Below are 11,188 nucleotides of genomic sequence, written 5' to 3'. Positions count from 1 at the left end.
ACTGACCCCACTACCTACCGCCCAGGACCTGCTGCACAGCCCCAAAACAGGTCACTACAACCACCACACACACACACACACACTGACCACTACCCGCCCAGGACCTGCTGCACAGCCCCAAACAAGTCACTACAACACACACACACACACGCACGCACACACTCACACACGCACGCACGGAGAAGCCCTCACACCACACACACATGCACGCACGCACTCACACGCATACACTCACACGCACCTCGCACACGCATGCACGCACTCGCACGCACTCGCACGCACATTCGACAAGGAATGTCCCCACAAGGAAAAAGGCTATTTTAGGCTTAGGGTTATTGTTAGGGGTTTGTTATAAGGTTAGGGTTAGGGTTAAAGTTAGGTTTAAAGGGTTAAGGTCAAATAGGATTTTGAATGGAATCAATTGCTTGGTCCCTACAAGGACAGTAAAACAAACATTTGTGTGTGTGTTTTAGCTCATGCAATGTGGTGTGTGTATGTGTGTGCATATACGTGTTCACACACACACACACACACACACACACACACACACACACCACACACACACACACACACACACACAACACACACTCACACACCACGCACGCAACACACACGCACGCACACAAACACACTCACTCACACAACACACACACACACACACACACACACACACCACACACAGCACACACACACACACCACACACACACACACACACTCACTCACTCACACACACACACACACACACCTCACACTCACGCAGCTCGCACGCACGCACGCACACACACACACACACACACACACTCACACACACACACTCACACACACACTCACACACACACACAACGAATGTGAGTCAAGAAAAACATTGTTGTTATATACTCAGAGAATGCCAAGGCCTTTTCAATTGATCAAAAATTAAAAATACAATTTTCTCAGAGCAGGATTTGTGACTGTATATGTATACAGGTAATACACAGTACTGAGCCAATAGATACAATACTACTGTATAAATACAGGGCACATTCCCACTTTGTGCACAGACATACTGCACATATGCCTCAGGTTAAAGGATGATGAATGAATTAAAACATTCTCTAGTAGGTTGAAAATGTAATCCAAAATCATTTCGCTTAGACCTCAGGCACATCTTCCAGTGAACATATCTAAGGAAAAAAATCCTTCTCATCTATGATGCTCATGTCTCTGTAGTTTTCTCTGGGTGAAAACATATACCTGTGGCCTTGGGTATTATTTCATTGGCAGTATACAGTAATTGTTATTAACCTGCAGTTCCCTTATGTTGTGCTTAGTTTCTATTTATCTCTCTGTTTCAAAGGGGGGGGATAAGTTGTTGTTTCCAACATAGACTCTTAATTACTTTTCTGGGATGGTTTAGTTGTAACGGATTAGTAAACAATTCTTTCTGGATTAAAAAGTAATGGATTTTCACTTTTATAGGTGGAAATGAATACTTTAATGAGGTGTGAGGGAAGACAAACACTTTTGGCTTTGCTTTGTTATAAATCACACAATTGTAATAGAATGTTCAACAACCCACATTCAGTTACTTGCCAGAATATTTCCCCATGTATTGTCAGGCCTGATAGAGGCTGAGGGCCATGCATTTTCCATTGAGATTGAGATGGCTTTTAAGCTGCCAAGGCCAAGAGAAAAACGGAGCCTGGGTCGTAGTGACTCACTCTGTCTTTCTCTCTCTCGGCTCTCATCTCTCTCTGTCTCTCTCTCTTCTGTCCTCTCTCTCTGTCTCCTCTCCTCTGTCCTCTTCTCTCTCTGTCTCTCTCTCTCTCTCTCTCTCCATCTCACTCTCTGTCTCTCTCTCTGGTGCTCTCTTGTCTCTCTCTCGTCTGTCTCTCTCTCTCTCTCTTTCTCCNCCTGTTCAAGACTGCACGGTGTCCATATTAGGACAGCCTCTATCTCAGCAGGACTTGTTTTCAATCTCAGTAGGACTTGTTTTCAATCTCAGTAGGACTTGTTTTCAATCTCAGCAGGACTTGTTTTCAATCTCAGCAGGACTTGTTTTCAATCACAGCAGGACTTGTTTTCAATCTCAGCAGGACTTGTTTTCAATCTCAGCAGGACTTGTTTTCAATCTCATAGGACTTGTTTTCAATCTCTATAGGACTTGTTTTCAATCGCAGCAGGACTTGTTTTCAATCTCAGCAGGACTTGTTTTTCATCTCAAGGGACTTGTTTTCAATCGCAGCAGGACTTGTAATGACAGCCTTATGGGTGAATGGCACTTGATAATTCCAATCCTTTCTCTTTCACACTGTTCTGTTGTTGCTCTGGGTTACAGATCTAGAATCAGATTCCCCTCACCAATCCTAACCTTAACCATTAGCTGAGGAAAATGCAAAACTCACCCCAGGATCTTTACCATTATATCTTGAACAGAACACATGGAAAAATATATTTTTGAAGATCACTTTTGAAAAATCTAATACTCGTCTTTCAAAAAATTGCACACAGCATGGTGAAGAAAAGTAAATGTTGCGAATTGTGTTCAGAAACCATTGGTGACAGGTGAAATGCTGTGTGTGAAATTCAGAAACCGTTGGTGAAAGGTGAAATGCTGTGTGTGAAATTCAGAAACCGTTGGTGACAGGTGAAATGCTACGCGTGGGATTCCAAGAGGCATCCATGCAAGGTGGCAGCTAGTACTGCTCATACTGATTCTTACTGAGGCCTGTAGAAAAACACCCATCATGCTACAGCGGACACACCACAGCAAACATGGGGCTTGAAAGCCACAAAAGGTCACACAATCATACGTTCATACACACACACAGTGCACACGGGCCACTCATGTCACAAACACACACGCACGCACACACATACACGCGCACACGCACAACACACACACACACACACACACACACACACACACACACACACACACACACACACACACACACACACATACACACACACACCACACACACACACACACACACACACACACACACACACACACACACACACACACACACACACACCACACACACACACACACACACCACACACACACACACACCCACACACACACACACACACACACTCATAACCGCCAGGACTCTGCTTTGTGCCCTCTCAGGTGTCTCCTGGCTGTGATACAGTGCTGGTGAATGGGAAGGAGATGCGTGGTAGACAGTCTCTGATGGTCAACTTCACCTACCTGTACCTGAGCACCCAGCTGGAGCTGACTGTGTGGGTGCCTCGTCTGCCCCTGCAGATGGACGTGTCTGACACGGAACTCAGCCAGGTCAAGGGATGGAGGGTGCCCATCTTTTCCAACAAGAGGTGAAAAGAGAGAGAAAGAGAGAGAGAGGAGAGAGGAGGGAGAGAGAGAGAGAGAGAGAGAGAGTGAGAGTGAGAGTGAGAGAGCGAGGGAGGGAGAAGAGAGTGAGAGAGGGAGGGAGGGAGGGAGGGAGGGAGGGGAGGGAGGGAGGGAGGGAGGGAGGGAGGGAGGGAGGGAGGGAGGGAGGGGAGGGAGGGAGGGAGGGAGGGAGGAGGGAAGGAAGGAAGAAATATGGTGCGTATGAGTGTGTATTCCTGTTCCATGTACTCTTCTAAATGTTTTACCTGCATGTGGGTTTGGGAAATGATGTGTTGTATTGGGCAGGGTGTGTGTATAGGGCTTTATTTTCTACTGCTGGATGTGGGTAGTAGTGTGAAACAACATTATGGAAAAGAAACCAGCACTTCCTGCTATTTCCTGCCAGGTCAAGGTTTTGACTGATACAGCTGTTACTAAGGAGGACTATTATTAGGTCATATTCTTGCATCACTCACTGCTCACAGCTTCTGACATGCATGTACCTACAGCAGACTAGGCACAGGCTTACTGAATACATCTGTCAAGCCATGGCACATTGAGCATTGGACGCCTTCTTTCCCCATTTAGTCGCAAGTACATGTTATGGTCTCGCTCTCAAGGTTCCATTTCATGTTGCTCTGTCATGTGATTCCATTTGGAGCTCGAGGTGTGAGGGGAGGAGGGTGCTGCTGTTGTTACCGCCGATGTCTGCCTTTCTGTCTGCCTGCCTGCCTGCCCAGCCAACGACCTTCATTCTCTCTGCAGGGCCCATTTTTTTCAATTTGGCCAATTTTTTGTTCCCCTGCCTTTAAAGACGGCCCCCCCACCAGTCACCACACCGAGGCGCCTAGCCCTCTGGAAATGGGGCAGGATTCCTGTAATCTCACCAGTGTTTTTAGACACAAAGAGGGTGGTGGTGGTGGGGGGGGGGGTTGTTAAAAGATGTGTGTGCTCACATAGGTTTTTGTAAGTGGTTTTTTCAGCTTCATTCCATTACACAGAGCTGAAAAAACGGCAGAAACTCCAGATGCTGCGGAGTGAAGATTCTAGACAACATCAACCCTTACTGTGCTTTTTGAACAGGCTTTTCCAGTGGATGAATGTTTTGCCAGCCTACTGGTATTAGCATGAATAACATGTGCTGCAGGGGCAGTTGGTTCATGACCAACATCTCTATGTCCCTCTTCCCCCTCCGTAGGCCCACCCGCGACAGTGAGGATGATGAGGATGATGAGAGGAAGGGCAAAGGCTGCACGCTACAGTACCAGTATGCTCTGGTGAGGGTTGCTCACCCACTTTGTAGCGGAAGCCAGCAGCCCCTGGCGGGGAGCTAGTCTACATGCTGGGGATGGACTGCAGGCAGACATCACAGACCTGGTTCTGGACTACCTAAGGTGGAAGACCCACGCATTGCCCGGCTGCTGGAGGGACGCGTCCCTGATGGCAAGGACCTGGGCATCACCACTATCCAGGTACACACTTAGCCCACGGAGCTAAAGCCTAGGCCTATCCCCATCCAGGTACACACTTAGCCCACTGAGCTAAAGCCTAGGCCTCATCCCCATCCAGGTACACACTTAGCCCACTGAGCTAAAGCCTAGGCCTCATCCCCATCCAGGTACACACTTAGCCCACTGAGCTAAAGCCTGGGCCTCATCACCATCCAGGTACACACTTAGCCCACTGAGCTAACTCTGGGCCTCATCACCATCCAGGTACACACTTAGCCCACTGAACTAAACTCTGGGGCCTCATCACCATCCAGGTACACACTATAGCCCACTGAGCTAAACTCTGGGCCTCATCACCATCAGGTACACACTTAGCCCACTGAGCTAAAGCTTAGGCCTCATCACCATCCAGGTACACACTTAGCCCACTGAGCTAAAGCCTAGGCCTCATCACCATCCAGGTACACACTTAGCCCACTGAGCTAAACTCTGGGCCTCATCACCACGCATTGCCCGGCTGCTGGAGGGACGCGTCCTGATGGGCAAGGACCTGGGCATCACCACTATCCAGGTACACACTTAGCCCACTGAGCTAAAGCCTAGGCCTCATCCCCATCCAGGTACACACTTAGCCCACTGAGCTAAAGCCTAGGCCTCATCCCCATCCAGGTACACACTTAGCCACTGAGCTAAAGCCTAGGCCTCATCCCCATCCAGGTACACACTTAGCCCACTGAGCTAAAGCTGGGCCTCATCACCATCCAGGTACACACTTAGCCCACTGAGCTAACTCTGGGCCTCATCACCATCCAGTACACACTTAGCCCACTGAGCTAAACTCTGGGACTCATCATCATCCAGGTACACACTTAGCCCACTGAGCTAAACTCTGGGCCTCATCACCATCCAGGTACACACTTAGCCCACTGAGCTAAAGCTTAGGCCTCATCACCATCCAGGTACACACTTAGCCCACCGAGCTAAAGCCTAGGCCTCATCACCATCCAGGTACACACTTAGCCCACTGAGCTAAACTCTGGGCCTCATCACCATCCTGGTACACACTTAGCCCACTGATCCTGGGCCTCCTCACCATCAGCTTGGTTCCCAAACATCTTCCGCTACACAGATACCATGCCGTCCAAACCAGATCTGAGAGTGACACTTTGTAGACTTAACCAGTGAATGAGATCTGCAGGGAACTGTCTAAGTCACCAACCATGGTCGTCTCAGTCACCAATCATGGCCGTCTCAGTCACCAACCATGGCCGTCTCAGTCACCAACCATGGCCGTCTCAGTCACCAACCATGGCCGTCTCAGTCACAACCATGGCCGTCTCAGTCACCAACCATGGCCGTCTCAGTCACCAACCATGGCCGTCTCAGTCACCAACCATGGCCGTCTCAGTCACCAACCATGGCCTTCTCAGTCACCAACCATGGCCGTCTCATCACCAACCATGGCAGTCTCAGTCACCAAACCATGGCCGTCTCAGTCACCAACCATGGCCGTCTCAGTCACCAACCATGGCCGTCTCAGTCTCCAACCATAGCCGTCTCAGTCACCAACCATAGCCGTCTCAGTCACCAACCATGGCCGTCTCAGTCACCAACCATGGCCGTCTCAGTCACCAACCATGGCCGTCTCAGTCTCCAAACCATGGCCGTCTCAGTCTCCAACCATGGCCGTCTCAGTCTCCAACCATAGCCGTCTCAGTCTCCAACCATGGGCGTCTCAGTCTCCAACCATGGCCGTCTCAGTCTCCAACCATGGCCGTCTCAGTCTCCAACCATAGCCGTCTCAGTCTCCAACCATGGCCGTCTCAGTCACCACATTTTACCCCAATTGAACATTATGGTAAATTCTGGAGTGGTGCCTGAAGCAGCATCCTCCACCACCATCACAAAACACCAAATTATGGAATTTCTCATGGAAGAATGATGCTCTATCCCTCCAATAGAGGTCCAGACACTTGTAGAATCTATGCCAAGGCGCATTGAAAGCGTTCTGGCTCGTGGTGGCACAATGCATTATGAAGACACTATGTTTGTGTTTCCTTTATTTTGGCAGTTTCCTGTATACCAGTTCCTTTCCTAAACATCAGCTGTCTGTTTATATTTGCATATCATTATTTTTTTTGTGGAGTAATGGCATGATTCCCACATCAAAAATCAGATTGAAGGGCTTTCTCCCCCCCCCCCCCCCCCCCCCATTCCCTTGCAGCACGGCAGCCATAAGCTCTCACACAACATCATTATGAACTCAATTAGCTGTCAGATTTGGGGCTGTAATCTCACTGGTGATGGTATAATGCTGAGAGCACAGCCTCATTACCGCTTTTCAATAAGACAATACGACCAGCAAAGAATAAATAAATGAAGGCGACAAAACAACTTCCAGTCGTTTAGCTGTCACACCAGAAGCCCCTTTGCCATTGGCCCATGAAAAGATGACGTCACACGTCCATCCATCGTCCTAATTACATTCTCTCAGCGAGAGATGACAACACTCCAAACTACTTTTATGTGTTAGCATATCTGCTCTTCCTTAATGGGATTTTTTTTGCCTGTTGTTTTTGTTTGTGTGTGTGTGTGTGTGTGTGTGTGTGTGTGTGTGTGTGTGTGTGTGTGTGTGTGTGTGTGTGTGTGTGTGTGTGTGTGTGTGTGTGTGTGTGAGCGCATGCTCACTTATGTCTTCAGAAGTGATTTTGCAGCTCAAATTAAATTGTGTGACGATGAACAAGTACGCAAAGGCAATTAACGTTGGTTGAATCACACTGGTTGAATCACACTGGTTGAATCACACTGGTTGAATCGTGGAATAGACGTGGAATTGATGTCTATGCCAGTGAGAAGTGTGTTTAAGGAGGTAGCTGGGGGAGTGCAACAGTTTCTGGAAACATCTGGGTGTGTGTCACACCCATCCAGCCAGGGACCGGAGCCTCAAACATCCACGCAGCACGGAAATCCCACAGATGGCTCTCTAACACCAATATAATTGAAACTCCAAAGACTTGGGATGGGAATTTCTACTGAGTTGTCCCTCGTTGCTGGCTATAAGCCGTCAGATTTTTTGATGTTTCAATTTCTCCTTCTCCCTCTCCCACTACCTCCTCTCTCTCTTTCTCGCTCACACGGAGAGAGAAGTCCCAGTGGTGTCAATCAACAAGGGGCGGCCTGCCGTGATGGTGAGGGGAATCAGCTTGACTCTGACATGTTTGTTCCCCGATATCTTTTTACACCAATCACATTCAGCTGTCTTCTGGCGCACAGCAATTTGTTAAATGCTGTTCCTAATCTCTGGTCCCTGTCTATTCTTTAGGCTAAATTGTCTTGATTGAATGTTGTCATGTTTAAGTATACAGTATGACTGGTGAGTGTGAGACAGACAGGAAGTGGCCGCTGAAGTATATGAACCCCCTGCAGCCTGAATAGAACTCCCTGCAGTCTGAATAGAACACCCTGCAGCCTGAAGAGAATCCCCTGCAGCCTGAAAAGAACCCCCTGCAGCCTGAATAGAACCCCCTGCAGCCCGAATAGAACCCCTGCATCCTGAAGAGAACCCCTGCAGTCTGAATAGAACCCCCTGCAGTCTGAATGGAACCCCCTGCAGTCTGAATAGAACCCCCTGCAGTCTGAATGGACCCCCTGCAGTCTGAATAGAACCCCCTGCAGCCGGAATAGAACCCCTGCAGTCTGAAGAGAACCCCTTGCAGTCTGAATAGAACCCCCTGCAGCCGGAAGAGAACCCCCTGCAGTCTGAATAGAACCCCCTGCAGTCTGATAGAACCCCCATGCAGCCTGAAGAGAACCCCCTGCAGCCTGAATAGAACCTCCTGGAGCCTGAAGAGAACCCGCTGCAGTCTAAATAGAACCCCCTGCAACCTGAATATAACCCCCTGCAATCTGAATAGAACCCCCTGCAGTCTGAATAGAACCCCCCTGCCGTATGAAGAGAACCCCTGCAGCCTGAATAGAACCCCCTGCAGCCTGAATAGAACCCCCTGCAGCCTGAAGAGAACCCCCTGCAGCCTGAAAAGAACCCCCTGCAGCCTGAATAGAACCCCCTGCAGCCCGAATAGAACCCCCTGCATCCTGAAGAGAACCTCCTGGAGCCTGAAGAGAACCCCCTGCAGTCTGAATAGAACACCCTGCAACCTGAATATAACCCCCTGCAGTCTGAATAGAACCCCCTGCAGTCTGAATAGAACCCCCTGCCGTATGAAGAGAACCCCCTGCAGCCTGAATAGAACTCCTGCAGCCTGAATAGAACCCCCTGCAGCCTGAATAGAACCCCCTGCAGCCTGAATAGAACCCGCTGCAGCCTGAAGAGAACCCCCTGCAGTATGAATAGAACCCCCATGCAGTCTCAAAATAACCCCCTGCAGCCCGAAGAGAACCCCCTGCAGCCTGAAGAGAACCCCCTGCAGCCTGAAAAAGAACCCCCTGCAGCCTGAAGAGAACCCCCCTGCAGTCTGAATAGAACCCCCCTGCAGTCTGAAAATAACCCCCTGCAGCCTGGAGAACCCCCTGCAGCCTGAAAAGAACCCCCCCCCCCCCCCCCAGTCTGAATAGAACCCCCTGCAGCCTGAAGAGAACCCCCTGCAGCCTGAAGATAACCCCCTGCAGTCTGAATAGAACCCCCTGCAGCCCGAATAGAAGAGAACCCCCTGCAGTCTGAATAGAATCCCCTGCAGTCTGAAAATAACCCCCTGCAGCCTGAAGAGAACCCCTGCAGTCTGAATAGAACCCCCTGCAGTCTGAATAGAACCCCCTGCAGCCTGAAGAGAACCCCCTGCAGCCTGAAGAGAACCCCCTGCAGTCTGAAAAGAACCCCCTGCAGCCTGAAGAAAACCCCCTGCAGCCTGAAGAGAACCCCCTGCAGCCTGAAGAGAACCCCCTGCAGCCTGAATGAGAACCCCTGCAGCCTGAAGAGAACCCCCTGCAGCCTGAAGAGAACCCCCTGCAGCCTGAAGAGAACCCCCTGCAGCCTGAAGAGAACCCCCTGCAGCCTGAAGAGAACTCCCTGCAGCCTGAAGAGAACCCCCTGCAGCCTGAAGAGAACCCCCTGCAAACTGATGAGAACCCCCTGCAGCCTGAAGAGAACCCCCTGCAGCCTGAAGAGAACCCCCTGCAGTCTGAAAAGAACCCCCTGCAGCCTGAAGAGAACCCCCTGCACGCCTGAAGAGAACCCCCTGCAGCCTGATGAGAACCCCCTGGCAGCCTGAAGAGAACCCCCTGCAAGCCTGAAGAGAACCCCCTGCAGCCTGAAAAGAACCCCCTGCAGCCTGAAGAGAACCCCCTGCAGCCTGAAGAAACCCCCTGCAGCCTGATGAGAACCCCTGCAGCCTGATGAGAACCCCCTGCAGCCTGAAGAGAACCCCCTGCTGCCTGAAAGAGAACCCCCTGCAGCCTGATGAGAACCCCCTGCAGCCTGAAGAGAACCCCCTGCAGCCTGATGAGAACCCCCTGCAGCCTGATGAGAACCCCCTGCAGCCTGATGAGAACCCCCTGCAGCCTGAAGAGAACCCCCTGCAGCCTGATGAGAACCCCCTGCAGCCTGATGAGAACCCCCTGCAAGCCTGAAGAGAACCCACAGTATTTCTTTGCATAATTTTTTCTACACAAAATATCATTTTGTGCTGTAGTTGTAATTTTTTTAATATATATTTTGGGGACGTATTCTAAACCATGCCGACACCAGCTGACTTGCTGTAGATGGGGACGCTAACCTCTTACAGTGGTATCCAAATCAAATCCAACTTTGTCACATGCGCCGAATACAAGTGTAGACCTTACTGTGAAATGCTTACTTACAAGCCCTTAACCAACAGTGCAGTTCAAGAAGAGATAAGAAAATATTTACCAAATAAATATGAAAAATAACACAATAAATTCTAAATTTCTCTCCATGTAAAACAATATAACCAGTGTGGTTGTTTTTTGTTGTTGTGGTTGCTAGGTCCTGTCCCCTTTGTCCGACTCTATCCTGGCAGAGAAGACCTTAACGGTGAAAGATGACAAGGTGACCATCACAGACCTGGGGGTCCAGCTGGTAGCGTCAATAACCATGAACATGCAGTCAGGAAGCAACCAGGCCATCGCACTGACCACTACCGCCCAGGACCTGCTGCACAGCCCCAAACAGGTCACTACACACACACACACACACACACACACTGACCACTACCGCCCAGGACCTGCTGCACAGCCCCAAACAAGTCACTACACACACACACACACACGCACGCACACACTCACACGCACGCACGCCCTCACACACACACACACATGCACGCACGCACTCACACGCATACACTCACACGCACTCGCCACACGCATGCACGCACTCGCACGCACTCGCACGCACTCGACAAGGAATGTCCCCACAAGGAAAAA

At 50.0% G+C, this 11,188-nt stretch overlaps 1 pseudogene; it reads left to right on the top strand.

Moving 5' to 3' along the window:
• Window positions 1–3,120: 3,120 nt before the first annotated feature.
• LOC109886389 (transmembrane protein 132C-like) overlaps window positions 3,121–11,188 on the top strand; it is a 12,518-nt pseudogene continuing 4,450 nt past the window's right edge.

This window comes from Oncorhynchus kisutch, linkage group LG3 (genome assembly GCF_002021735.2).
Source record: "Oncorhynchus kisutch isolate 150728-3 linkage group LG3, Okis_V2, whole genome shotgun sequence".
Lineage (NCBI taxonomy): Eukaryota > Metazoa > Chordata > Actinopteri > Salmoniformes > Salmonidae > Oncorhynchus > Oncorhynchus kisutch.
The sequence above is the reverse complement of the archived record's forward strand: the minus strand, read 5'-3'. Positions and strand labels throughout refer to the sequence as shown.